At 51.2% G+C, this 25,601-nt stretch overlaps 1 protein-coding gene across 4 annotated transcripts in view; it reads left to right on the forward strand.

Annotated features, from left to right (window-relative positions):
* The first annotated feature begins 1,730 nt into the window (after positions 1 to 1,730).
* LOC133341289 (uncharacterized) overlaps positions 1,731 to 25,601 on the forward strand; it is an 81,031-nt gene continuing 57,160 nt past the window's right edge. Inside the window, exon 1 of one of the 4 annotated variants that reach the window (XM_061549805.1) lies at positions 1,731 to 1,811. The gene's annotated coding sequence lies outside the window, so the exon portion shown is untranslated. Of the gene's footprint in view, positions 1,812 to 4,947; positions 5,006 to 5,095; positions 5,252 to 21,935; positions 22,189 to 25,601 lie in introns of those variants that run through there. The other 3 variants (XM_061549803.1, XM_061549802.1, XM_061549804.1) reach the window with 3 other exon arrangements.

Raw genomic sequence — 25,601 nt, forward strand, 5'->3', positions numbered from 1 at the left:
GTGGTTAGCTGCGTTGCGCATGTAACCTATTTCGATAACCGGCCAGGAATGACATCAGTGGCGAGTAAATGAGCATATCAAAGTCCACAATCAGCAGCACGGTTAACGGGAGTCAAACAAACCCACACACGGCGCGCAGATGGCCTCCATCCAGCAGTGGATTGGCGAGATGCTCTACATCTTCTTGGTTATTTCGGTAAAGTCACGTAGAATGGAAATAATAAAATAACAGAGTCAGACTCTGTCTTCTCGAAAGACCTGTTCTTCACCTGAGGACGGCTGCTTGCGTTGTGGCCGAAACGTCGAGAGAATTATTTTATTATGTTTTATTTTCATTATTTTATTATTTCCATTCTACGTGACTTTACCGAAAGAACCAAGAAGATGAATCTCTGCAGTCACGAAAGCTTTAAATCGAAATTATGCTCTACATAATTACTGACTGTCATATCTCGATGATGAAGTGTCTGAACTAGGAACGTCTTGACAGCGTTCCAATTTGTTGATTTTCACGAACAAGAAAGAGTTTATACTCTTTGGTTCTTTCGGTAAAGTCACGTAGATAGAAAATAATTTTTTTTTTAAATAATAGATCACGACGTTTGTTGCGATCGAAACGTCGTGATCTATTCTTTTTATTTTATTTATAAATTTTCTACCTACGTGACTTTACCGAAAGAACCAAAGAGTATGAATTCCTGCAGTCACAAAAGCCTCAAATGAAGAAGAAAGAGTTTATCTTCCGAGGAGATGGAGCAATAAAATCAGCTCGTGCACAGGTGCCGCGTGAACTGTTTTATTTTGCGTGTGTGTGTTTAGTTTGCTGTCCTTCCCCCGCACCTCCGATGCGCACGGTTGACTACGTACGGTGCGAAAGAAGTTCGGCATACAGTCCTTACATGAGGATATTAATGTCGGATGATGATGATGAAGAGAGGCGGCGGAGGCGGCGTTCGTCCAGCGGTGGATTGTTTCATGGTGAAAACTTCGGACGAAAACGACTTGGGCGGGCTTTGCGACCAACTCCGGAGCTCAGCATCGCACAGTTCGAGATGTAATTGAGCTCTGATCGGGACCACATCGTGCCCGCGGTATGCAGTATAATTACACCCGGACGCAGCAAACGATCAATTCTGAGTCTGTGTTGGCAAGTAATGAAAGTAGAGCGTAAATTAGAAATGTAGACGGTTAGGGGTATAGAATGGCACGAGGCGTTACGCGTAATTACCGTGTTGTCATGCTGCATATCAAACAACAACAACAACAACAGCAGCAGCATGAATGTTCCCTTTTATAGAACGCGAGCTGGAACGGAAAATCATCATCATGAGCAACATTCATGGTCAATCCACTGCTAAATGAAGGCTTCCCCACGTCGCGCCAGACCATACTTCGCCACCGTGGTCCTTGCGAGTTTGTGAATGTGCGCATTCGAGGGGGGTCCAAGGACCGATTGCCGGATATCGCTCACCACCGATGTTAGCGTAGTTGCGATAACCACGCGTCTTAGATGCGGCCGTGATCTTTCCAGACACTGCAAGATCGCTTCCAATATGTCGAGTCAACCGCCCATGTGTGGAATAGGAATTCTAGAAAGAGAACGAAATTTCGAGCATTGATGGGACATTCTAGAAGTTCCACGGACATTCCGCGTGCTGAACGAGAGGATGCCATATCGAGTAGCATATTTGAGATGTGCAACAATAGAGGCTCGGGATTGCGGAGCGGTCATTCTAGAAATGCACGCGCACAACGCGTCTTGTTAATCCACTGCTGGATGAGTGCCTCTCCACGCCGTGGAGGTTGTCGAGGTAGGTGTTTACTATACTCCACCACTCTGGTCAATGCGGGTTTGCGGTAGGCGAGAAGCATCGGCGTGGGGGGGGGGGGGCATAGGAGTATAGGACAATAATGTATGTCGCTCAACTGTCCTCTCCTGCACTCCACGTAGCCCCCCTGCAGCAGCCTATAGCAACCTGTTGTGCATAGTGGTCGCCCATCGAAGCACTCGCCAAGCTCATCTCTTCGGCTTATCCTCCGAGGTTTGACAGGATCGGTGATATGGCCAGAGGCTATTCTAGAAGTCTACTGTAATCACACTGCGTTTTTTTTACTTATTACAGTTCCCAGTTATTTTAGAGCCCCGCAGTGTGAAATGTAATCTCCAATATAAGTCAATCTTTCTGCTGTCCCTCTGTTTCTCTCTGAGACGTCGACCTATATATATTTCGTGACCATGACGCTTGGCATTGGAAGTCCGCCGTAGATATGAATTTGAGATGAACAATTAAATTGAGGCGTTGAATGTCAGCTCTCGATGTGTCACGCATTCGTGGTCATGACGTTGCTTATATTTGAGAACATTGCTCAATTGCACTTTCCTAATTTATATTTAGACGCTTTAATAATAATGATTATAAGGGAAGTAATAAAATAATAAAAATAAAACATAATATGTTTTATTTTTATTATTTTATTACTTCCCTTCTACGTGACTTTACCGAAAGAACCAAGAAGATGAATCCCTGCAGTCACGAAAGCTTTAAATCGAAAAATGATTATAAGGTAGTAATAATAATAGTAAAACATGATTCCATCCCGCCGTCAGTCCATTGCGGGATAAAAGAGTCCACACTCCGTGTCGCTCGTTCATCGAGGTTGTTTGACCATACGTCGCCGCGCTGGTGAGGTGTTCGCCGTGGCCAGGTATCGATCTCAGGTTCGGCAGTTTCACAGAACCACCGTGACGCAGCTACACCACTTAGACACTTTTCTTCATAAATCCGCGTTGTACAGTAACTGTATTGTTTAAAAGAACGCCGAGAAAGAGCGTCTACTAATCGACTGGACATTATACTAATTCGGCGGAGGTGAGAAACCCCCATAAAACTCACCCCCAGCGTGCCGTGGCTGATGGTCGCGTTGAGGTCGGGAGAGAAGTGAAAACGCGTTTTTTTGTCTTAACATTCGTGTGATGCGATTTCGTCGGGAAATCGAACCGGTAATCGGTAGTGTAATTGATGATGTGAGTAAGTACTGTAGTCGTCGGAGAACTGAGGAGCTGTAATCTTCACCACTGGCTTAGATGATACTGCAGGATTGAGCGGTGAGACGCTAGGAGGAGGAGGAGTTGGAGGTGACTCGATTTCGCAAAAAGCCACCCCCAGGGCATTGAAATATTCATGGGGCTGGATTGGCAGCCTTGCACTGTAGCTTGGTTGTCACAGAGCCAGATTGCACACAGATAGGACGCGGTTCTGTGTCTTCTGTAAGCAACCGGCAATTTCAGTTTTGTGACCACAATTAGTTCGAATAATAACTATATGTGTGTACGTTGAGATTGGAGGTAGTGAAATAATTGCCCAACAATTATTCGTGCCACTTATGTGCTTTGACCCGGAAAGTCAAATTTGTAAATTAAGCCCAATTATAAGGTTGAAGATTCAAAGCCCGTTATCGATCCACTGCTGGATGAGTACTTTCTGGATGTTGTTCGATCTGGCTTCAGCGCGATGCTCAGTACAGGTTAAAGGCGATTGGCCCCATTTCGGCGTGACCGCGAATGGAACTCTGATCATCCAGTGCGCTAACTACTGCGCCACCGCTCCACACTGTCACCCTACCGCCACCGCCTGTGGTGTACAATAACACCGCGCGGTTAGATGCGTACGATGCGAACGAAGTTCAACGTACACACATCACACTAAAGTAATTGCTATATACTGTACTCATTTCAATCGACGTCAGCTCTTGCGCAGGTGCGCGGTGAATTAATCATGACACCGCAGGGTCGTGAGAGGTTGCCCCAGCTTCCGGGAGACCTTCATCCAGCAGTGGATTGACCATGGCTGATGCCGGCAATGGATGAGCAAGTCTGTGAAGAGTGCAACATGAAATATTTTACAAGCCCTTTCGCCTGCTTGCAGAACATTAACTGTAATGACGGCGATGATGCTGATGTTTGCTGATTGATGATCGTGACGGTACATCGTACACCGATTTTAACTGATATTCACATCAGGACAGTGAGATGCAATATATATTCTTGGTTCTTTCGGTGTGGATTTCACACCTGATGATGATTGCTTGTGTTGCAGTCAAAACGTCGTGAGAATTTTTATTGTTTAATGTTTATATTATTTTATTATTCCCCTTCTACGTGACTTTACCGAAAGAACCAAGAATATGAATCCCTGCAGTCACGAAAGCTTTAAATCAAGATGTAATATACTTCGGAAATCCATCATAATCAGGCGCCACGGTGGTGAGGATGTTAACTACCTCGCCGGGTATGCAGGAGGCCCCACGTGGGTTCGATCCCGACCCTGGCGCTTGCTGTATATTTAGAGTTTGCGTTACTCTATCTTTCTCTCTCTCTCTCTCCCTCTCTCTCCCCGTGGTCGCGTGTTTTTTTTATCCGGGTCCTCTGGTTTTCCTCGCCATGTGCGTTGATGGTATTTGGCTGTTATACATTTCCACGTGATCATCCAGTGCGCTAACTACTGCGCCACCGCTCCACACTGTCACTTCGTTGATGTATCATTTGCGAAAGCCAGGTCGCTGCTGAAAAATAGCTACATGGTGAAATAAAAAAAATTATAGTTTAAAGTTAATGAGTTAATAATGTGGACACTTCTAAGCTTGAGCCCGCGTCTTCATCTGTGACTCAATCATTAAGTGCGTCATTGGGGGAGAGGCGTGGTCCAACTCCGTGGGGGGTGGGGGGTGGGGCGTATTTTGTGGGCGGAGCTAAGAGGAAGGTGGGGGGTGGGGGCGTTTCCTTTATCAATCCAGAGCTCCCATTGGACACCGCCCAAACCGAGCGGCAACACCCATGCATCGCGATTGGTCAAACCGGCTCCGCGAGACACGCCCCCCTCGCGCGTGCGGGGTTGGGCTAGGGGTATAAAAGGCGCCGTCACCCTGCCCACTGCGATCACAAGTCGCGTGGACTTCGCCTGAGAGACCTCTGCAAGAGGACAAGCGGACGGACCAGATAGACGAGGTAGACGGGACGAACGGCGAGACACAAGGGCTTGATACAACGAGGAAGGCAAAGGAGGAGGGGGGGGGGGGTGCAGCCGAGGGTTGTGGGGCTGTGGGGGGGGGGGGGGGGCAAGACTGCGTTGTGGCTTGAGTTGAGAATGAGTTAGAAGATTCAAGGGACAGTCGTCAAAGTTTCCTTCTCGCCAATGTCGGAGTAGAATCATTATCAACCTCTCCCTCCACCTCGCGAGCTCAAGCGCATTCCGTGAGTTCATCAACACCACCTCCAACCCACCACAGACCGATCTCGACAACATTAACACCATCGCTATATAGACACCATCGCATGCGAGTGCATCATCACCATCACCACCAGCTGTCATCATCGGTACCATCATCACATTTCGAGACGTTTTCATCCGTTCTTGACGCAGTATAAATGCAACGATTGCTCTGCTGTCACTTATCACATCGCTCGCATCTCCGTCGTCAAGAACACCGTGATCGTGAGGACATCATGACCATGTTTATTGATAATATAGTCTATAAGCCGCGGTGTGTGTGTGTGTGTTTTTTAAATATATCAAGTTACCGAGGAGGTCTTGTTTGTCTAGGTAAATCATAGGCAACGTTTGCTGTGTTGACTGTGCGGATCAATACAGTACACGATTTGTATAATCCACTGCTTGCCATTCGCTTTTCTGCTGAAGACTTTGACGCTCGGCTGTCAACGATAACGCGCTTAAGTTTCGTAAAAAAAAGCAATGATCTTCTTAGAGAAATTGCCACAAGTCGCCGTGTTGTGAAAGTTGCCGCAACAATTATCAAGTTTTTTTTCTCCCTTTTTTTTAAATTTGTGAACCGAAAATAATTATTAATTCGCCCGCCAGCTGTTGCGCCAAAGTCGTCCACTGTCATGTTCTGTGTGTGTGGGACAGGTATTCGCTATGTCATGTTTTGTAGCAGCTGCGTTAGAACATTGCTTTAATTCTTGCTTTGCTAATGTTTTTTTTTACTCTGCGCTATGCAAATCGTGGGACGTCAAAGTTGGACTCTGCGCCGTGGCATCGTATAATTATTGACTGTGCTTCTGTGAGCGAAATCTATTTAAAATTTTGTATATGGTCAGAAGGTGATGTTTCCGGGACAAACACTCCACGCCCGACCGCCTTTGTCTTTCTCGTACGCGTTTTTTGCAATCCGACCGCATCGCTGCAACCAAGAGGTTGCGCATTTTTTGTTGTTGTTCAGGCCGAGTCTACCTAAGTCTTGCCCACACGCGCTGTTGTGATGTTGGGGGGTGCGGGGGGTGTGATACGTGTCCAATGGGTAGGGATCTAACTCAGGCGGGTTGACAAAGGTCCCCCCCCGTGTATAGCCTTTGACAGCCTCTTGGGGCAAGTGCTGTCAGCGAGCGCATATGAAGGTGGGTGGCCAAAACACCATGCCCGACCGCCTTTGTCTTCCCCACCAGCTACTAATTTTGAGGCTGAGTTGACTTAGCGGCGAGGCCCCAGGGCCTGTGGAAAGAATCGTCACCGGTGTTGGCCGCGAGCGGGAATCGAACCCAGTGTGCGCCTGGTTCGTAGTGCATAGCGCTAGCCGATGCAACACCCCCCCTTCCCCTGGCCAGGATGGTCATGGCACGCACGCACACACACATGCAGTGAGTAGCTTCTCTCTAGAGGCTCTAGATGGCTGTATAACATTGTCATGGGCGTGTGCGTTGGGTCCACCCAGGTGGGTGAAAACGCTACGCAGTAGAATACTACTAACACAGGGGGTGGGGGGCTGGGAGGGGGGGTGCATCACGCAGCGACAGACAGAGGGCAGAGTCGGCTGCTGCTTGCCGCTGTCATCGTTACCGGTTGGGCACCTGGGACAAAGAGCTTAATAGCTAATCGGATTTCTCCAGGATAAATAGAGATTCTGATTCGTTGACAATACAGCAGCACGCCTTCGGATTTATATTCGGCACAGACAGGCACGTTCTGCACATCGCAGCGATAACGGTGGACTTAATACAGCAACAACAACAACCACCTTTTGCGTATCACATCAACAACAGGCTGGCACATGACGCACACATCGATGTATTTTTGCTGACTCAGGTCATTTGTTTTTGCAAATGAGACGCTGTCTATCTACCATGCTCTCTTGGAGTTCTCATCTGGTTAAACAAAATAAACGTGACGTGTTTTTCAACACACCCTTAACCCCACTGTTCGCATACTACGACAACGTCTGACCGTGGTGCAGTGCAGCAAACACCTGATTTTTTTTGGCATTTGCGTATCACGGCAACCAAAAAAAAACCCAACCCGTGAACTTAACACAGCAGAGAGCCGCAACTTCACGTTCCATATCACAGCAAAAATTTATATCCCGCAATAACGTTGAAGGTAATACCATCCAGCAACAAACCAAACAAACACGAATCACGTTTTCCATATAACGGCAGCAACAGCAGCAACCTTGGACATCATGCAGCAAACCCACACGTTGCTGATAGACTGTGTAATAACTTTTTGGCTTGCGCAGCAACTTTTGGCGTGTCCATTCTTTGACATGTTTACACTGACAGCGGCATAATAATCGGTTATCAATTATTTTGGCCGTGAAAAGTGTTGCTGACATGCTTTTTACGTATATATGTCAACAGCATTAATATATGTTAAGCTGGGTTATTGCCTGAGCGAATAGATTTGTCACGAGTAACCGGATTTACAATTTCACGTAGGTGCAATTCAACCTGGCTAGAGCAATGAATGACGTAGTTTAAGATTGACCTCACATCATGGGTACATAAACCCATTTTGCGTTGATATTGAGCATTATGGGTTTAAGGAAATATAAGCAAACTCTGGACCGGTGTTTGACCTTGTGGGTCTTCTCAGCAGAGCCAGGCTTGCGAAACAAATGCTGGTTTGCGGTGATGATGATCATGCCATTTGACTCCGTTGGCTTGAAGCTTGGTAGAGATGCTGCCCTGCCTTGACATCACACTGCGGACGAATCGACGGTGACCAAAACCCCTGGAGGGTATGTTGGCCTTGATCAGTCGTGGAGGCGAGCGAGTCCTTGACACTTTATCCCACCACACACGCGAAAGGCTGTGAGACGCTAACTGCGCCGAATCCCATTCGGACTGCCGAACGAACCCAGAGACGGGTGTAAGACCTCCGCTTGGGTAAACATAATTCGTGCACGATCGCACTCGATATGTTTATGGAATATGTTGTGTTTGTCTTGGCCCAAAGCAGGTCGCGGTAGTTTCTCCGGTAGCGCAGTGGCTGTAATAGATTGAGGAAGTGTAATTTGACCCGACGTAATTCGCACTCCACGCCATTCACGCATTACGGATTATGTACAGTCGCTTAATGAAGAGGGAGAGAGAGAGAGCGAGAGGGGGCTTATGTAATCAATGAATGACACACGGACGGGGACGGGTTACGCGTGAGAATAGATTGCGGATAATGTTCGGACAAGCGGGATTGACTGTGACGTGGTTGTTTTTAGACTGTGACGTGATTGTGTTTTAGGCTGTGACGTGCTTGAGACACCGTTTCGGCTGTGACGTGGTGTTTTTTTTCTTGTACTTTGCACTTTTATCATGGTTTTTTCTGGTAATGTTTTTTTGCAATGGTCTGACCCGGCCCCTACTGGGCATCTGTGAAAAAGAGCTTCATAGCTCGTCGGATTCCTCCAGTATAATTAAACATTTCTGATTCTGATGTGACCGGCTTTCCTGAGCTGCTATTAACAATATTACACTTGGCTATGTGATGTTCATCATCAGCAGCCATGGTTAATCCACCGCTAGATGAAGAGCCCCCACTTCTCAATATCCTGCAGCGTCACGTGCACACAGACTACTTTGATCGCTCCATCTCCTCGGTGCACGGACGTCCTCTGGGACGCGTTCCATCCCTTGGCTGCCAATGAGATATGCCGAATGTAAAGTTGCGTTGCCAATTCTTGATGAAGTGGAGGCTGCTGTGGTTGTCGCGGTTAGCGCACTGAACTTGGTACTGGTTAGAGTGCAAACACAACATGTTACAAGCCCTTTCACCTGCCTGCAGAACATTAATTGTAATGACGGCGATGATGCTGATGATTATGGTGACGGTACATCATACACCGACTTAACTGATATTCACATCAGGCCATGGAGATGCAATATACTTTGGAAATCCGTCCTAAGACGCCACAGTGGTGAGATGTTGACTCTCTCGCCTGTTTATACAGGAGGTCGTGAGTTCTATCCCGACCCTGATGCCTGTATATTTGTCTATTTTCAAATCTAGATTTTATATTTGGAGTTTGCATGTCGCACTCTCTCTCCCTGTGGTCGCGTGGATTTAACTTTGGGTCCTCTGGTTTTTCCCCTCCCACATTTAGAGTCACAACACACGTTCAGAGTGTTTGGCTGCGATACATTTCCACGTGATAAGCCACTTCGTTGGGTTATCATTTGTGGCCAGGTCGCTTCTGAAACCGAGCTCTGTAGCTCAGTGGGCCTAAACCTGGTAAAATAAAAATAGTTGATACATTTGAGTTATTTTCCGATTTTATCTCCCTGGCCCCGGGAGTTGAAACGATGGGGGAAGGAAACCAGTGACGATGGTTTCATCATCAATTCATTGATCAGCAGCTTGCGTCTGGTGGGGTGAAGTGTGCGCATACTTCCACTGTTATCGAGATGCCTCGCCAGGTAGGACTCATATCCCCTCTACATGAGGCTCTCAAGAGCTCCCCTCTAGCGGAGGCCCATCCAAGTTTGCATCATCAGGAAAGTATTGTGATTAGATACATTTTTTCGTAGCGTTAGTCCTGAACCAGGGGCTGGTGGTTATCCTTGAGAAAGTTACCACTACCGCGCTGTGATGCGTCAAACCCTAAAACGCCTATTGAGAGTTTTATTGCAAGTGAAAGTGTAATTGTGATGTGAACGTTATTGCACACTCCCGCACGTCGAGCTATTTGGAAGCTGCTTCTCTCTCTCTCTTTGCCTTAGAAGAGTAGAGCTGGGTTTTACGAGCGAAATGAGTTAAACACCAAGGCAGGGTTGTTATGAGTCTTATCAACATGATTATCATCATCGTCATGGCATACATTAGTTCCTCCAGGGTGCATACAATGAGCACAACCTGGTGAGTCCAGGAAGACTACGATGGTATATAGGTGCGTGGTATAGAGAAAGTGTAATTTTATGTGAACATCGGGGAGTGTTTTATGGGTCTCTTATGTTTGTGTATTAAGTCCAGTGCTAAGGTGCCAATTCTCTTTTGTACGAGTGCGTGTTTGTGCGTGGATAAAAGAGCTCAGAGTAAGCTAATATTAAATGTGCTAGCTGCCAAAGTGTTATATAATGTCACGGTAGGCACAGCGCTCCCTTGTGGGCCCACAGTAAACAGAGGGCTTTTTATACAGATGTGTGCCTGTGGCTCTATGTGGTGTTTATTATGGTGAAGGGGTTGGCTGGTGGAGGGGGGGCTGCTCTGTGAGTTGGTATCGATTCTTAAAAGAGGTTCAGTCCACCTCGCGGCTATAGGCGGAGTCGCGGCGCCTGTTTTAATTGCGTGATTCGGTGTGTGCCTCCCTCGATTTCACGCACAGCACTTTTGCCACTCCACTGCTGGATGAGTGCCTCCTCGTGTGGTGCTTGTTGGTAAACGTGAGGTGCGTAGAAGTACGGTACAACAATGGGTTTACGTTGCACCTAGCTCCCACACATCCCCATGCCAACCTGTTTGTGCATTTTGAGGTCGCGCATCCTAGCGTTGTCCAGGCTCGAGCCTGCTTGGCCTCTGAGGTCTGATGAGAATGAGTGCATTCTGGGTGATTTTAATCGGAGGCAACACAAATGTAGTGTGTGTTTTAATGAAGTTACATTATTCAAAATTACTCGAGATAAATTGAATAGGATATTATTTGTGGGTCGAAATTGCAGCTGCTTCATCATCACGTTTTGTAAGGAGTTATTATTTTGCCAAATTGAGTTGACGTTAAATAAGTGACACATTCTGAAATTATTTTTGACAATGGGATTTTCTCCTGTGCGTAAATCTCCCTTGTCCTCTGTCTACCCAGCTGGTGACTTAGCTGGTTCCATACCTTGTCACTCAACTACGTACCCACCTGCCCACCCAGAAGTCTCTATATGTGTTTGACTAACCCTATCAATCCACGCCACCACCTACTTATCCACCTCCTCAACAAACCTATCTCTTTCCCGCACCTCCAATTAGCGCGGTTGTATGCGTACGGTATGAAATAAGTGCTGCATTCATACATTGTATAGATGGAGAGATGATGGTTTCGGGAATATATTCCGGTTAATGTATGAATGATTCATACTTAGGCTTTTTCGGTAAAGTCACGTAGGTAAAAAATTAAAATAAATTAATAGAAGTAATAATATAAATAAAATAATAAATCACGACGTTTCGGAGGCAACACAAGTCTCCGTCATCAGGTGGGACCGTCACAGCTAAAATTACTGCATGAATGTACGGTATTGTGAATTTATTTTTCACCGTACGTAGCCAACCGTGCTAATCGGAGGTGCGGGGGAAGGGCGACAAACGCAAAAAAAGCAGTTGGAAAGAAATTAGTTTTCAATGTAGATGTAAGGTTAACGACATCATTCAGGCTGTTAAAGCAAGTGGGCTCGGATAGAAGAGAGAGAGAGGGACAGGACGCGTCGCTGGAAGGGTTATTGGCCGGATAATGCCCGGAGTGGCAGCCAAGTACTGTAGTGGGACGTGTCCCAGAGGAGGATGTCTGGAGCGAGGGGATCGGCGGCTCATCGTGCCCCGCGTGCCTCGGTGGAGTGGCACATCCGTCGCGAGATCGTGAGAAGGGGCGACGGTGCTGGGGGTGGGGGGTTGAGGGGGGTAGAGGCCTTCATCCAGCATTGGATAGATCATGGCTGTTGCCGCCGCTGCTGCTGCTGATGAGGATGACGGTCATCGTTGTCCCAATGCAGAGCAGAGGTCGCAAACGGGTTTTGATTCCTTACCCGTACCCTACCCGAAATGAGTGACAAACGGTTACGCACCAGTGACTCACGGCCTACCCCGTACCCGTATCCGGCCGCACCAGGGTCGCAAACGGCTACCCGTACCCGGCCGGGTACGGGTAGCCGGGTATCGGGTAGGGTACGGGTATCGGGTACCCGGTTGCGACCTCTGATGCAGAGTGAGTGGTGATGCCTCGAGGCCGATTATGGGTGCTTCCACCACACCCATCAAACGCGCGCCCTCTCTCTCTCTGGCTCTCTCTCTCTCGCTCTCACTCCCTCTTCTCACACTCTCTCTCTCGCTCGCCTTCTCGCTCTTTCTGGCACTTTCTCGCTCTCTCTCTCTCACTCTCCCGAACCTCAACCGCGCATATTTTGAGGGACTTGCGGTTTGTGAAATTCGCATTTTATTGTTTATATTGGGGGCGGAGGGGTGGGACAAATAATGATGGCTATTCCACTTTGATAATGCCGTCCGAGTTTAATTTTGTTAATTATTATTCGATCGCGCCACTTCATGTGTACGTCAGCGCGTTAATTAAATTTGACGATTTATCGGAGTGAGCGATGTTTTTACATTTTTTGGGAATGCGGATAGTAGAAAGTTAAGGACATCTGGCTAATAGAGCCGTGATCATTTACACCCCCCCCGCCCCCTTAATCGCAGCAATTAAATGAATTGTTACGATTCAAGGTCGCGATTATTCCATTCAATAATAATCTATTGTCACTTGATCATTGCGGTTAATCGTATGGGCCATTCGTGACTGCAGGTGGCCAAGTGAAAGCCCCCCCCCACCACACACACACACAACTCGCATTTCTGAATTGAAAATCCAATTACCCTTGTATTGTAATGCGTGCATCACAGGCTTGAACAAACAAACAAAAAACTCAACGTTGAATCGATGCATTTTTGTTATGCACTTCCACCGACTACTGAGATTCACGTGGTCAGCAACAAATCGGATCGTGATGTCCAATCATTTCTGTCGCCCGTGTATACGACATGACGGGGCTGATGGTGGTTAAGCGCCCTTGCGTGTGTTGTATAACAGCGATGGAATGCGAGCCTTGATTATAATTAGTTTGGAAAACCACTTTCGTGCCAAGGAATGCTTTGACTCGCAAATCGCCAAGGCTCCGAACTCGAATCCTGCTCCGACTCGAACCATCATCCCCAAGTGGGGTTGGTAAAACGAGTACCGCCTCGTGGCCAAGTCAACAGTGTTGGTGGTCTATACAGAGAGAAATGGTGAGAAATCCCGATGCTTGCTTGCCATGGGAACGTGGAATTTCCACCGCCTGGCTCGGCGCCGCCGTCGGGGGGTGAACAACCGTGCCGCGTGGGATTGAGCGAGGGGGAGAGACTCCTTCGCCCGACCTTTCCATCGTTGTCCACCACCGATGCGGTCGTGATCTGCATCCGATTTGCGGAGCTGCTGTGGTGTCATGGTCAACATCCTGGACTTGCAGGTTAAAGCCCCGCCCTGTGTTGTATCATCTAACCGGCGTGGCGGTTGAAACTAATTCCTTAAATCCCCCAACCCACTTTGGGGTGCGGTTGGGTAAAGTGTGTGGGTTCCTGCCACCTCCTCTCAAGACGTCCGGTCACCGTGGAAGAGTAGGCCAAGTTTTCCTCTGCCAGGTGCTCTCAAGAGCTCCCTCTGGCCGGAGGCCCTTCTGTCAGCAGAGGCCTGAGCAAGCAGTTGCAGGGCTGCTCCTTTTGCCCAAGTCTTCACTTTGGCCGTTCGTGGAGAGAGAACCCTTGGAGACTTTGGGTGTGAAATGTCCCACTTTCGCGTGCGACCTTTTTGTCAATCCACTGCTGGATGAGGGCCACTCTGCGCCGTGTGGCTCGTGGTGGTGGGGGGGGGGGGGGGTTATTTGACCACACCTCTCGGCGCTGGCCAGTGCGGGCAAACTTGGCACACGGGAGCATAGAAGCACAGTACAACAATCTGTACAGCCTGCAACGTACGGAGGGTGACATTTGCCCCCCCCCCCCCCGAAAATTAACGTCCCCTCTTCTGGGGCGAGTCCGTCGCACGTACGTTGAACTTCTTTCGCACCGTACGTAGCCGACGGTGCCTAATCGGAGGAGGCGCTTGTTGGCGTGCGTTACCGGACCCTGGGAACTTTGATCGAGAGTCGAAATTGCCCCCCGTGGCTCTTGCTTGTCCCCACACGCCTGGGCAAGACCTCACGTGATCTCGAGGCTGCAAGATAGCAAACTCTCTGGCATACGGACTTCATAAATGTCGACGATTGTCACTCCGTGTACCCCCGCGGTGCTTTACGCAATGTTGGGGAGGAGGGGGGGTAGTGGCGCGGTGATTGGCGCACGGGGTTACGCGACGCCGTGCGACTTGTGGTGTGTTCCCACGTCGTTGGTCGTTGGGAATTTGCGCGTTTTTGAATGTTTTTTTTTCTGGGCCTTGCCTTGCCTAGGTCGGCTCGACCTTCTTTTAAATGGATGAAACCATTGGCAAGTGTGGGGAGATGAAGGTGGCCTGGCATGATGGTGCATCCCATTCCACCGGCACCTGAATTGAGTCGGCCTAAATAGGTGCTCGCTAACAAACGCTCGGCTCTGCTGCCTTTGTGGCTCGTGAGAGCGCACCGGCGTTTGTGCGTGGGTGGTTCGTTGAGCAAAGTCTGTGGATGTTCATGCCCGTGGACAGTCGCTCTATTGTTTTTTTTTCATCCACTGCTGGATGAGTGCCTCTCACCATTCCGGTCACAGGGGTTGTATGACCACGCAGCAGCGCCAGTTGAAGGCGGGCAACATGCTCTCTCCCCGTACGCTGAATACCGACAGCCGCCAAATGCCACCGAAGTTGATGGTCATGTCACCACGGCGCCTGTGCCAGGCCAGGTGCACCTTGGAGCCCCGTGAATTGTTGAAGGCTCTCTGACGGGAGGTCACGGGACAGACCCAGGTGCCATGGGTTGGCTAACCTGAGATGACTGGCAGACGCACAGGCTGTACCCCCCCCCCCCCACCCTACTGTGCCAACTTGCTGCATTTTATCCACCCGGCGCTCCGCTCGTTGTTGAGCGTCGATCCTCTGCCCTCTGTTGTTGCTGGAGAGCGACTGCCTCGCACAAACTGCCCAGCAGCAGCAGCGTCCTTCACGAGCCTCCTCTCATGCTGGAGACGCGCACAGACACATACACAATCGCACACACAAGGCTTGCACATGTAGTCACTGGGGCTGCGCGCGAGAGCGTTCTGCATGACATTTGGTGTTATTGTGTATTTGGCAGGTAAGTGTGACGTAAGCTGGCCACGTGTGTGTGTGTGTGTGTGCGCGCGTGCATGCATGCATTTCTGTACGTGTCTACATGTCTGTTGTGTATTCATGGATTGTTGTCTGTGTGGGCGTTGGTGTGCATGTGTATTTGTGTGGATGCATTTGATTACGCTTGTGCCTCTATATTTTAGTCGGTGTTTTGTGGCGTGTGTGGCGTGTGTGGCGTGCATGCATGTGTCATGTGTGTGTGTGGGTCAGCGGTAGTGTAGCGGTTAGCGCTGCGCTACGAACCTGGCGACCCCGAGTTCGATTCCCGCTCACAGCCAACACCGGTGACGATTATCTGAACCGCTCCTGGGCCTCCCCTAGGTCGACTCGGCATCGAGTGAGTACCCGGTGTGATGTGTAAACATCGCCACGGGGAAGACAAAGGCGGCCGGGCGTGGTGTTGTCCACCCACCCCCTCGTGTACCGTGCCGGACTTTGTCGGCGCTTGCTAACAGCACTTGTCCCTACAGTACGGGAGGGAGGTTTTTGTTTTTGTGTCCGCGTGTGTGCAAGGTAATGCGTGTGTTTTCACGCACGTGCATGTGTTTAGTTTCGTATACGCATTGGGGAGTGTGTGTACAAGTGAACGTGTGTGTGTTCGCGCATGCTCGCACATCTTGTGCGTATTTGCTCGCGCGCGCGCACACGTGTGCGAGTGTAATGTGGCAGGGGCGCGTAAAACACCGCCACTCGGGAGACAAAGGCGGCCGGGCGCGGTTCTGGCCACCGGCACCCCCCCCTCTCGTGGGCCGTGCAGGCCTTAATAGGTTGTTCCTCGCTAACAGCACTTGCCCCTAAAGCCCTGTCGAGGCTATACCGGGGTGGGGAGGGGGGGGGGTCTTTGTCTTTGTACGTGTGATTGAGTGTGTGTGCTCGCGCCTGTTTTTTCTGGTACGCTCCAGAGAGCTGATGAGTCATCAAGAGGCATCTTTGCGTTTTTTTAGCCCCGAGACTCCAACCGCCCATCATCATCCACAGCCAATTCCTTGAACTGCCCACGGTTTTGGACCCAAACCAATTCTGAATTCATTACCTGGCTACTTGTGTTGCTGCTACGACCGCTACTGCTGCTACGATTTCCACTACCGCTACTACCGCCACTACTGTGTGTGTAGCGGTCGTACTCTGTGGAATCGTCAGCATTACGCAGACCAGCATCCCTCCCTGCCAACTGCGCTGGTGGTTTTGTTACTGTTCAAATGGACACATTTTGTGTTGTGGTTTTTATATCTACGCGGTACCCTGCGCGTTCGTGTGTGTGCGTATACATACGGAAGTTATAACATGTATAGTATATATGGTCGGTCGGGTGTTGTTTAAGGTAGATTATAACTGGAATACAGCTCGGTCGGTCGGGCTTGCAACCCTTCAGGGTCGCGTTTTTGGGGCGCAACAGCGGCGAGATGTTAACTCCCTCGCTTGGTATTCAGGAGGTCGTGGGTTCAATCCCGATCCTGACGCCCTGTGTATTTGGAGTTTGCGTGTCGCTCTCCCTGTGGTTGCGTGGATTTTTTGGTTCCGGGCCTTCCGTTTTTTCCCCCCTCCCCGTCTAGAATCAACATCATGCGCTCAGAGTATATGGCTGCTATAAAAGTCCACGTCCACGATAAGCCCACTTCGTTGAGCAATGATTTGTGAAAGCCCATGTCACTTCTGAAAGAGAACTATATGGCTCGGCGGGCCTTAGCTGGTAAAATAATAATAAAATGTAATTTCAATTGTTTCGAATCCAAACGAGGATGGACTTTGTGGCCTCACGTGGCTGGCGTGGACCGTGGTGCTAGGAGTGAAATGGGGGGGCGGGAGGGTCGGGTGTTTGGGGTTGGGGGGGGCCCCCCCTCCACCCATCCAATCTCTCCCCTTCGTTGCCAGACGCCTGGGTCCCCTGCGGCTCGTGGGCACAGCTGCGATTGCACCGCCTGCACACTCGATAGACTTCGCCGCTGGGTGGGCCTGTTACCGCCGTCGTCATCATCGTCGTCGTGTCTCGGTGGTTGGTACAATGAACGCCGTGTGGTGATGCTGCGTCTCGCTGCGCGCGGAGAGGTCAACTGGGGGTTGTTGTCGGGACGAACTGGTCCCTGTCGTGGGAATGTGGAATTTCCAATGCTGACTTTTTTGGGGCGGGGAGGGGCGTGTACCATCGGTGGACCTTGTGCGCCGGCAAGCTATCGTTTATCCGTGGGTAAAGTTTGACCTTTTTTTTGACAGCTCGTACAAAATGTATGTCTGTAGTAATGTTAAGTGATATTGGGGGGGGGAGGGTGGGGAAACCCAGGGTGTGTGTCTTTACCGACTCTGCTTATCCAGGAGGGCTCTTGTTGCAATCATGATCGTAACTCAGCAGGTGCTGTCAAAGACGACATGCTCTGTCACTGCATATTCTTAGGTTTTTTTGGTAAAGTCACGTAGATAAAATTTTTTAATTAATAAAAGTTCTTTTAATTTTTTACCTACGTATCAAGTGATACTTGATACAGCTATCGTGCTGTGACTGTTCCACCTGAGGACGGAGGCTTGTGTTGCTTCCGAAACGTCGTGATTTTAATTTTATTTAATTTTACTTTTATTAATTTTAATTTTTTACCTACGTGACTTTACCGAAAAAACCTTAGAATATGAATCCTTGCAGTCACGAAAGCTTCAAATCTGTCGCTGCAGGTTGCAGCCTCGTCGTGACTCCACTGCTGGATGACGAGGGCCGTTTGGCCATCGCTTGGCCACGCCGATCGGGGCGTAGACTCGGGGAGCGTAGAATCGCAGTACCGTACAACCGATGGGTCTTGTTTACCGCACCGTATCGTTGTAAACGTGTGCAGTGGCATTGTCGCGTGCTGTGTGCGTGCGCGTTGGATTGGTTGGCGCGCCGCGCTACGCTCCCGCTAACACTGGACATCTGTGAAAAAGAACCTTATAGCTCGTCAGATTCCTCCAGCATGATGAATACATATCCTGATTCTGATTATGAACACCGACTCTAGTACTGCATGGCCATGCTGCAACATGGTTTGAAATCGGGATTGATTCTCCCCTAGGTCTACTCGGCATGAAATTACCACCTAATCCAGTGGGGGGGGAGGAGGGAGAGACAAAGGCAGTGGGGCTTGGGTCCCCGCTGGCTCGTGTGCCGTCCCGGCCTAAATAGGTGCTCGCCGACACGGCCTGTCTTGAGAGAGTCTATATCTTGTGTATACGGTGCAGAGCTAAACCGGCTGTGGGGTTCGCTTGCACGACACACACACGTGCTCCTCTGAACTCTGCTACGTTGTCTATCACACATCCAAAGTGTGCTGCTTGTTGCTGCCCGTTTGGCGTTTCGGGCCTTTTTTTAGGGGGGGGGCCCTGTGCTCTGCAAACCGTGATTTTGAGGACGAGAACACGGCGGCGGGGAAAGATGCGTGCACGCAGCGTCTCGTATCCATCAATCTGTTGATGCATTTATTTATTCCCCCCCCACCCCACCCCATCCTCTAGCCTAGATTGCCAGCGCAAATGCTGTTAGCGAGAGCCTATTACGTGCGCCGCGCCGCTCTTATTGTCTTGCCCGGAATTGATTGTCCAATCCACAACGGCGTGCGCTTGAGGGGGGTTCAAGTGCGGACAGCGGGCGAGGTGCGGGGGAGTTAATAGAGTTGGGAGGTGGTGTGGAGGGGGGGAAGGCAGTGGCTGAGTGGGAACGGACGCAGTGTGGTGGAGGGGGGAGCGGTGGTGTAACGGTTAGCGCGCCGCGCTATGAACCCAGCAGCCAGAGTTAATTTTTCTTGCGCATGGCCAACAGCTGTGGTGGTTATCTGCACCGGTCCAGGGGCTTCCCCCTAACGTTGACTCGGCCGCAACGGAGTACCTGGTGCAGTGTGTTTAAACATCGCCACTGGTGCAGAATGTTTTAAACATCACCACTGGTGCAGAATGTTTTAAACATCACCACTGGTGCAGTGTGTTTAAACATCGCCACTGGTGCAGTGTGTTTAAACATTGCCACTGGTGCAGTGTGTTTTAACATCGCCACTGGTGCAGTGTGTTGGTGCAGTGTGTTAAACATCGCCACTGGTGCAGTGTGTTTTAACATCGCCACTGGTGCAGTGTGTTTAAACATCGCCACTGGTGCAGTGTGTTTAAACATCGCCACTGGTGCAGTGTGTTTAAACATCGCCACTGGTGCAGTGTGTTTAAACATCGCCACTGGTGCAGTGTGTTTAAACATCGCCACTGGTGCAGTGTGTTTAAACATCGCCACTGGTGCAGTGTGTTTAAACATCGCCACTGGTGCAGTGTGTTTAAACATCGCCACTGGGGAGACTAAGGTGGCCGGGCGTGGTGCTGGCCACCCACCCCTTTGTGTGCCACCGTTCCGGCCTTCATAGGTGCTACTCGTTAGCAGCACTTGCCCCAACAGTCTGCTAAGGCTATACGAGGGGATGTTCGTCTTTTGTGGGGTGGGAGGTGGGTGCGGAGCGAATGCCTTTTTCAGGTTACGAGTGGTGGCGCATCGGTTGGCGCAGAATTGCACGACTAATTCAACAACAACAATCCCAGCGCGCTCGCCTCGCCGCTCGTTGTTGCGAGGTCTGCGGTTCGAATCCAGCGGCCGCCCTGGTCATTACTGCGGTGCCGCAATTGCTGCAATCGTCGTTGGCACCAAGAGCCAGGCCGCCGTCGGGCTCCCAAGTTTGCCAAAATCTAAAAAATTACACGGCGAAATGTACCCAGTCAGGAATATACGTGGCGATTTAATCGTCCCCTCCTGGCAGACCATCGCCCCGAGGGGGTCACTCTGACAAATGCCTCTTCTGGTCTCTTGAGTTCTGGTCTGGTCCAACAAAATAAATGAACTATTACAGAGCTCTGTATTTTTCTAAGCATGTAGACCATAGGGTGGGAGCGGTAGCATAGTGGTTATAACACACTGCTATGAAACCCTTGAACCCAAGCCTGATTGTTTTTACCACTGCCACATTGTTCGTGATTCCTTGTAAACCAGACCCACGCTGGCCAGGGTGGTGGAGTTTGGTCAAACCCCCCCCACCCAAACCCACCCCTACTGGGCATCTGTGAAAAAGAGCTTCTTCATCGCTCTTGGATGTCTCCAGGATAATTAAAGATTCTGATGCTGAACCCCTCCCTTTAAACACCAGTCCTCCATAATCATTACCATTAATAATCTACATCACCGCATTGAATAGCCCTGCTCTTTATTTGAATCGCCATAATCTCCACGTACAATTTAATAATTGTTGCAAAGCGCCTTGGATGAAGGCGCTACATTAATCTGCGTGAGAGGTAAAAGACAAGAGCGCTGTGTGGTTTAGGGCTTCCCATTGGGCAACGATTTGACAAAAGGGGGAGGGCGGCATCCTCTAAATGTTGTCATCTTTGTCAAATGTCACCGCCTGATGCGATTCCTGCTCGGGTTTTCCCAGCCCATTGGTTTGGTTGGACGTACCCCCCCCCCCCGCCACCATCTCCACTAAACCAACTCGCCCAGATCTCGGGCTTCTCTGCCGCGGATCACCACAGTCCCGCCACGGGATCGGCGATCTCAAAAAACTCGTTCAAGAGAGACGATGACAAAAAGGACGCCGTCTCTGGCGATGCGGTCAAAATGTCCACCAAGACCACGTAACTTCGTTTACTGCCACTTGACAAGAAAAAAACACAACCGGGGAGAAGGGATGGACAGACCGATGAACCATCGTGTTACGTCTATCGATTTTTTTGTTGTTGTGTGTAATTTACAAATTTGGCATTTGGGTTGCGTGTCAGCGTGCGACGATTATGGCCTGCCGTTGGAAATTGTATCTTCTATCGCACTTTGGTCATTTATCACGCACTCGTGGTCATTTCCTCGGGAATGGAATTACAGCGCGGAACACATGACACTGATAATCGCAGCATGTATCTGACACGGTCGTCATTTTGGGGCTCTTATAGATTGTTACGCGGAAAGCCGGGGCGATTTTAGCAAAAGAGTACCATGGCATCGGCGCGTCCGACGTGCCCCGGCGTTGCGCTCGCAATTTCGTTGTTGCGGAATCTTTGAGCCCCATGGAGGAGGCTGGCGCCTGCCACACGGAATCGGGGATGGAAATGAACGGACGTCGCGATTTGACCCAGAATAGGCTGCATCTGCTGCGCGTTTTTAGAGAGCTTGAGGCCAGAGGTCGCAACCGGGTACCCGATACACGTACCCTACCCGATACCCGGCTACCCGTACCCGGCCAGGTACGGGTAGGCCGCGAGTCACTGGTGAGTAACTGTTTGTCACTCATTTCCCAACGTCTTGTCTCTTCTCACAATTCAAGTTCCTAGAATCAACCCACCCACGCCTGCAACATGGCTTCATCCCAGAGGTCGCAATCAGGTACCCGATACTCGTAACCTACGGGTACGGCCGGGTACGGGTACCCGTTTGCGACCTCTGCTTGAGGCTGAGTTGAGCTCTGGGCAGCGGCGGGGGGGGTGGGGTAACGTCCCGGCATCGCTGGTTCGGATATTCGTCAGCGAAGTTGACCGCGAGCGGCATTCCAACTGTCCGGTTCGCCGGGTTCGTAGCGCGCGGCGACGCACCAACCGCTGCTGTGACCAATGCACCCATGTACGTGCACACGAGACAAAGATCCCCCCCGTGTACCAGCCTTTAACAGGGCTGTCGGGGCAAGTGCTGTTGGGCGAGCACACGTGAAGGCTGTTCGGAACGGCACGCGAGAGGGAGTGGAGTGGCCAGCGCAACGCCCCACGGACCGCCTTTTTGTCCCCACAGTGGCGATGTTTGCGCACCGCCCCCAGGTACTCTCTCAAGGCCGAGTCGACCTCGGGGAAGGTCCGGCGCTGGTTCGACCCCGTGGTGAGAGGGAATCGAACCCAGGTGGCCAGGTTCGTAGCGCAGCGTGCTAACCGCTGCACCGACGCTGCACCCGCACACGTACATGCACACCGTACTCACGGACGCATTACCACTCGAATAAACACCGGGCTAACCCGGTCCCTTGGTGAGCGTTGGGCACACACCTGGCGGTCCGTGGTGGTGCAGAGGTACAAGGTGGCTCCACCCTCATTAACTGCCGCCCTCCCTCCCCCCCCAGAGGGGAGTGAGAGAGTCGTTGAGCGAGCGCATGGTGCCGTCAGGGGCTTCCAGGGGCACTTGGCAAAGCCACGCGCAGTGGGGCTTAATTACAGCAGCCACCCGATATGATGAGTCGACAGTTTTGCACCTCTGTTCCCGAGTGCGCGCGCGCGTGTGTGTATGTGTGCGTGTATATATAAAATCTTAGTTTTGCGGGGAGGAGAGGAGACAAAGCAGGCTGGGGGCCAGCTCTCGCGCACGCCCTCAATAGGCGCTCGCTAACAGCGCAATCACCTCCGCGGGTCGTTGAATAGGAGCGGGCGGGGGGAGTGCAGCAAGTTGGATTCCTGGCCACGGCTCACGTCAGTGGCGAGTGGTTGATCTTGTGCGGATGTCATGCGCCAATGTCGCCCACTCTCCCTTTACACCCGGGAAGCTCTCTCCCCCAACCCGGGTCATACTTGCGGAACTGGTTCCGAGCCTCGCCTCGGTCGATTCCTCCTTGAATTCTGAGTAGCCGGTGTGGTGGGCGTGTAGTAGGTCAGCGGAGGGGGAGACGGAGGCGGCTAGCCATGGTGCTGAGCACACCCACACCCCGCCCCTCGTGTGCCGTGCCGGTCTTTAACAGGCGCTCGCAAACAACACTTGGTGCACCGCGCTACGGATCCCGGCAACTGTGGATCGATTCCTAACGGCAATCGGCAAAACTGTCTAAACGCCGCCTGGAACCTCCCTAGTTTGACTCGGCCTAAAATGAGCTTATGGCGCATTGTGCCACGAGAGAGACAAAGGCGGCCGGGTGTGTGTGTGTGTGTGGTGCTGACAGCAGCACCTGCTTTGTGTGTGCGTGTGCTGTCCTGCCTTTTTGAATAATTGCTCACGAGCAGCATCATCATTTCTCTGTCCAAAGGGTAGTTTTGTATTTCGTTCATGCTATGTGTGTGTGTGCAGTCCATTGCCTAGCAACTCGGGAGAATAATTGTTTGAAGAAAAACGGTTTTGCGGGAAAATTACGCGTGCATGGGAGTTTTTATTTTATTTTACTTGAGGGGGGAGGAAAAAAACATTTTCACCCGGGTAACTGCGATAATATGCAAAATCATTTGAGCTTAGGCCGGTGGTGGTGGTGGGTGGGTGGGGGGGGTACATAAATCGCAATTTGCCACACGATGATGAATGGAGGTGGGAAAGAGAGAGAGGGGGGGTGTGCAGGTGGACAGGCAGCCACGGGGCCTGTAGGAGAGAGTGCGGCGAAGTGGCGCTGCGTGCAGCGGGGACACACACCTGCTTAAGTGCTGGACGCTCGGCACCGATGCTGAAAAAGACGGCGGTCGCGCCGGTGGCAGGGAGCGCGGGGGGAGGGGGGGGCCAGGGTGGGGGGGCCCTGGGGGGGGGGCCCTGGGGGGGGGGCCCGGGGGGGGGCCCTGGGTGGGGGGGCCCTGGGGAGGGCCCAGGGTGGGGGGGCCCTGGGGGGGGCCCAGGGGGGGGGGGCCCAGGGTGGGGGGGCCCTGGGGGGGGCCCAGGGTGGGGGGGCCCTGGGGGGGGCCCAGGGTGGGGGGGCCCTGGGGGGGGCCCAGGGTGGGGGGGCCCTGGGGGGGGCCCAGGGTGGGGGGGCCCTGGGGGGCCCAGTGTGCCGTGTATTTTAGTGTCTGCCAAGCTTGGTGATGGCGCGGTGTTATTTCAGACTCAAACAATATTCGTGGTGACCGAAACGGGTTCGTTGCGCTTGTGATCGCTTGGTTTGTTACGTTGACAATCGCAGCTTCGAGGTGCCCTCGCCAGAAATCGGGTTTTCCTGGGGTCCCACCGGAACGTGTTCAATTTCGCTCTGAACGTTTTTGCTGCGAGCTTCTGCAGGAACTGAAAGGTCGGACAAGCGTACCAACCAACGCGTGGCCCAATGCTTGAACGCAGAACCCTTTGTATTTCGCGGTTTTCTTGAGGTCGTTGTTGGTGATTTAAGCGCTGATGACGGTGTCATCCAGAACTTCCTGAGCGTTCAATCGAGGGAACGGTGGCGCTGTGGTTAGGGTGCTGCGCTGTGAACCCGGTGCCCTGAGTTCCGATTCCTGGCCACCGCCAACAACGCTGTCCAACGACGCCCGAACTGGCCTTGTGTCTTGCTCACCTTGACCAACACACGCTGACCAGCATGGTGTAGGTAGGCCGTCATCCGTTACTGGATTTATCAAGGGCTTAACTCATTTTTATTATTAGAAGACGATAAAGGAAATTCAATTCCTCCATAGTGTTAACACCTTTATTTTTTTCCCTCCCTTTTGGACGGATTGCAAAGTAGCAGATCTGTCAAAACAACCCGTTCAATTCCACTCTCCTAAGCCAGGGACACTTCATTACGTCCACAGACAAGATCAAAATAGGGTTTTCCACGCGATCCATAAAATGTGGGAAGGGGGCAGCACATTCTGAGCCACGTGCTCGAATGACGAGGTGATTTGGACAAGCCGGTAGCATAGAGAGGTAGGGAAGAGTTGAGGAGGAGGCGAGGTGGCGAGGGGTTTGTTTGTGTGCGCGAGGCATGCACCAGTTATTAGTTAAGGCCGAGTGTACCTAGAGGAGGCCTAGGACCGGTTCTGATATCACTCGCCAATGATGTTACAAGTGGCTGAGAATTTACCTCGGGTTGTTCCATAGTGCCAGCAGACTAACAAACCACTACGCTACCACCCCTCAAAATACAAGACAAAAGCAAAGATCCCCCATATAGCCTCGGCAGTTGGTTCAAGCACTGTTAGCGGGCACCTATGGCAGCTGGCATGGCACATGAGGGGGCGGGTGGCCAGCACCACCCCCGGCCGCCTTTGTCTCCTGAGTGGCGACGTTTACACGCAGCACCAGGTACACATTTGAGGCTGAGACGACCTACACACTTGTATACACCCATGCGCACATACACACACGACTAAGACACGTTATCACCCAGCCCTACTTGAACCCTGAGATACTGTCGGTGCAAGTGCTGTTAGCGGGCACCTACGATGGCAGTGACGGGACACGTCCGGTGGTTGTGCGCCGCACGCAGCACGTGCTCGTGTTAAGGCCAAGCGCGACCACCTAATGACTGGGGTCTTGAACGTTCACTTAGCGGCGCTCGTGCGACGGTTCCTCTGCAGCTTGCAGAACTGAACATTGCAACTCGGGGGAGGTGGAATCGGTACGTGAATATTTCTTGGTTTTGGGTTTGTGGGCCGAGTGCGCTGAC

This window comes from Lethenteron reissneri, chromosome 11 (assembly GCF_015708825.2).
Source record: "Lethenteron reissneri isolate LAM-NWPU_2019-01 chromosome 11, ASM1570882v1, whole genome shotgun sequence".
In the NCBI taxonomy this organism is placed as follows: Eukaryota; Metazoa; Chordata; class Hyperoartia; order Petromyzontiformes; family Petromyzontidae; genus Lethenteron; species Lethenteron reissneri.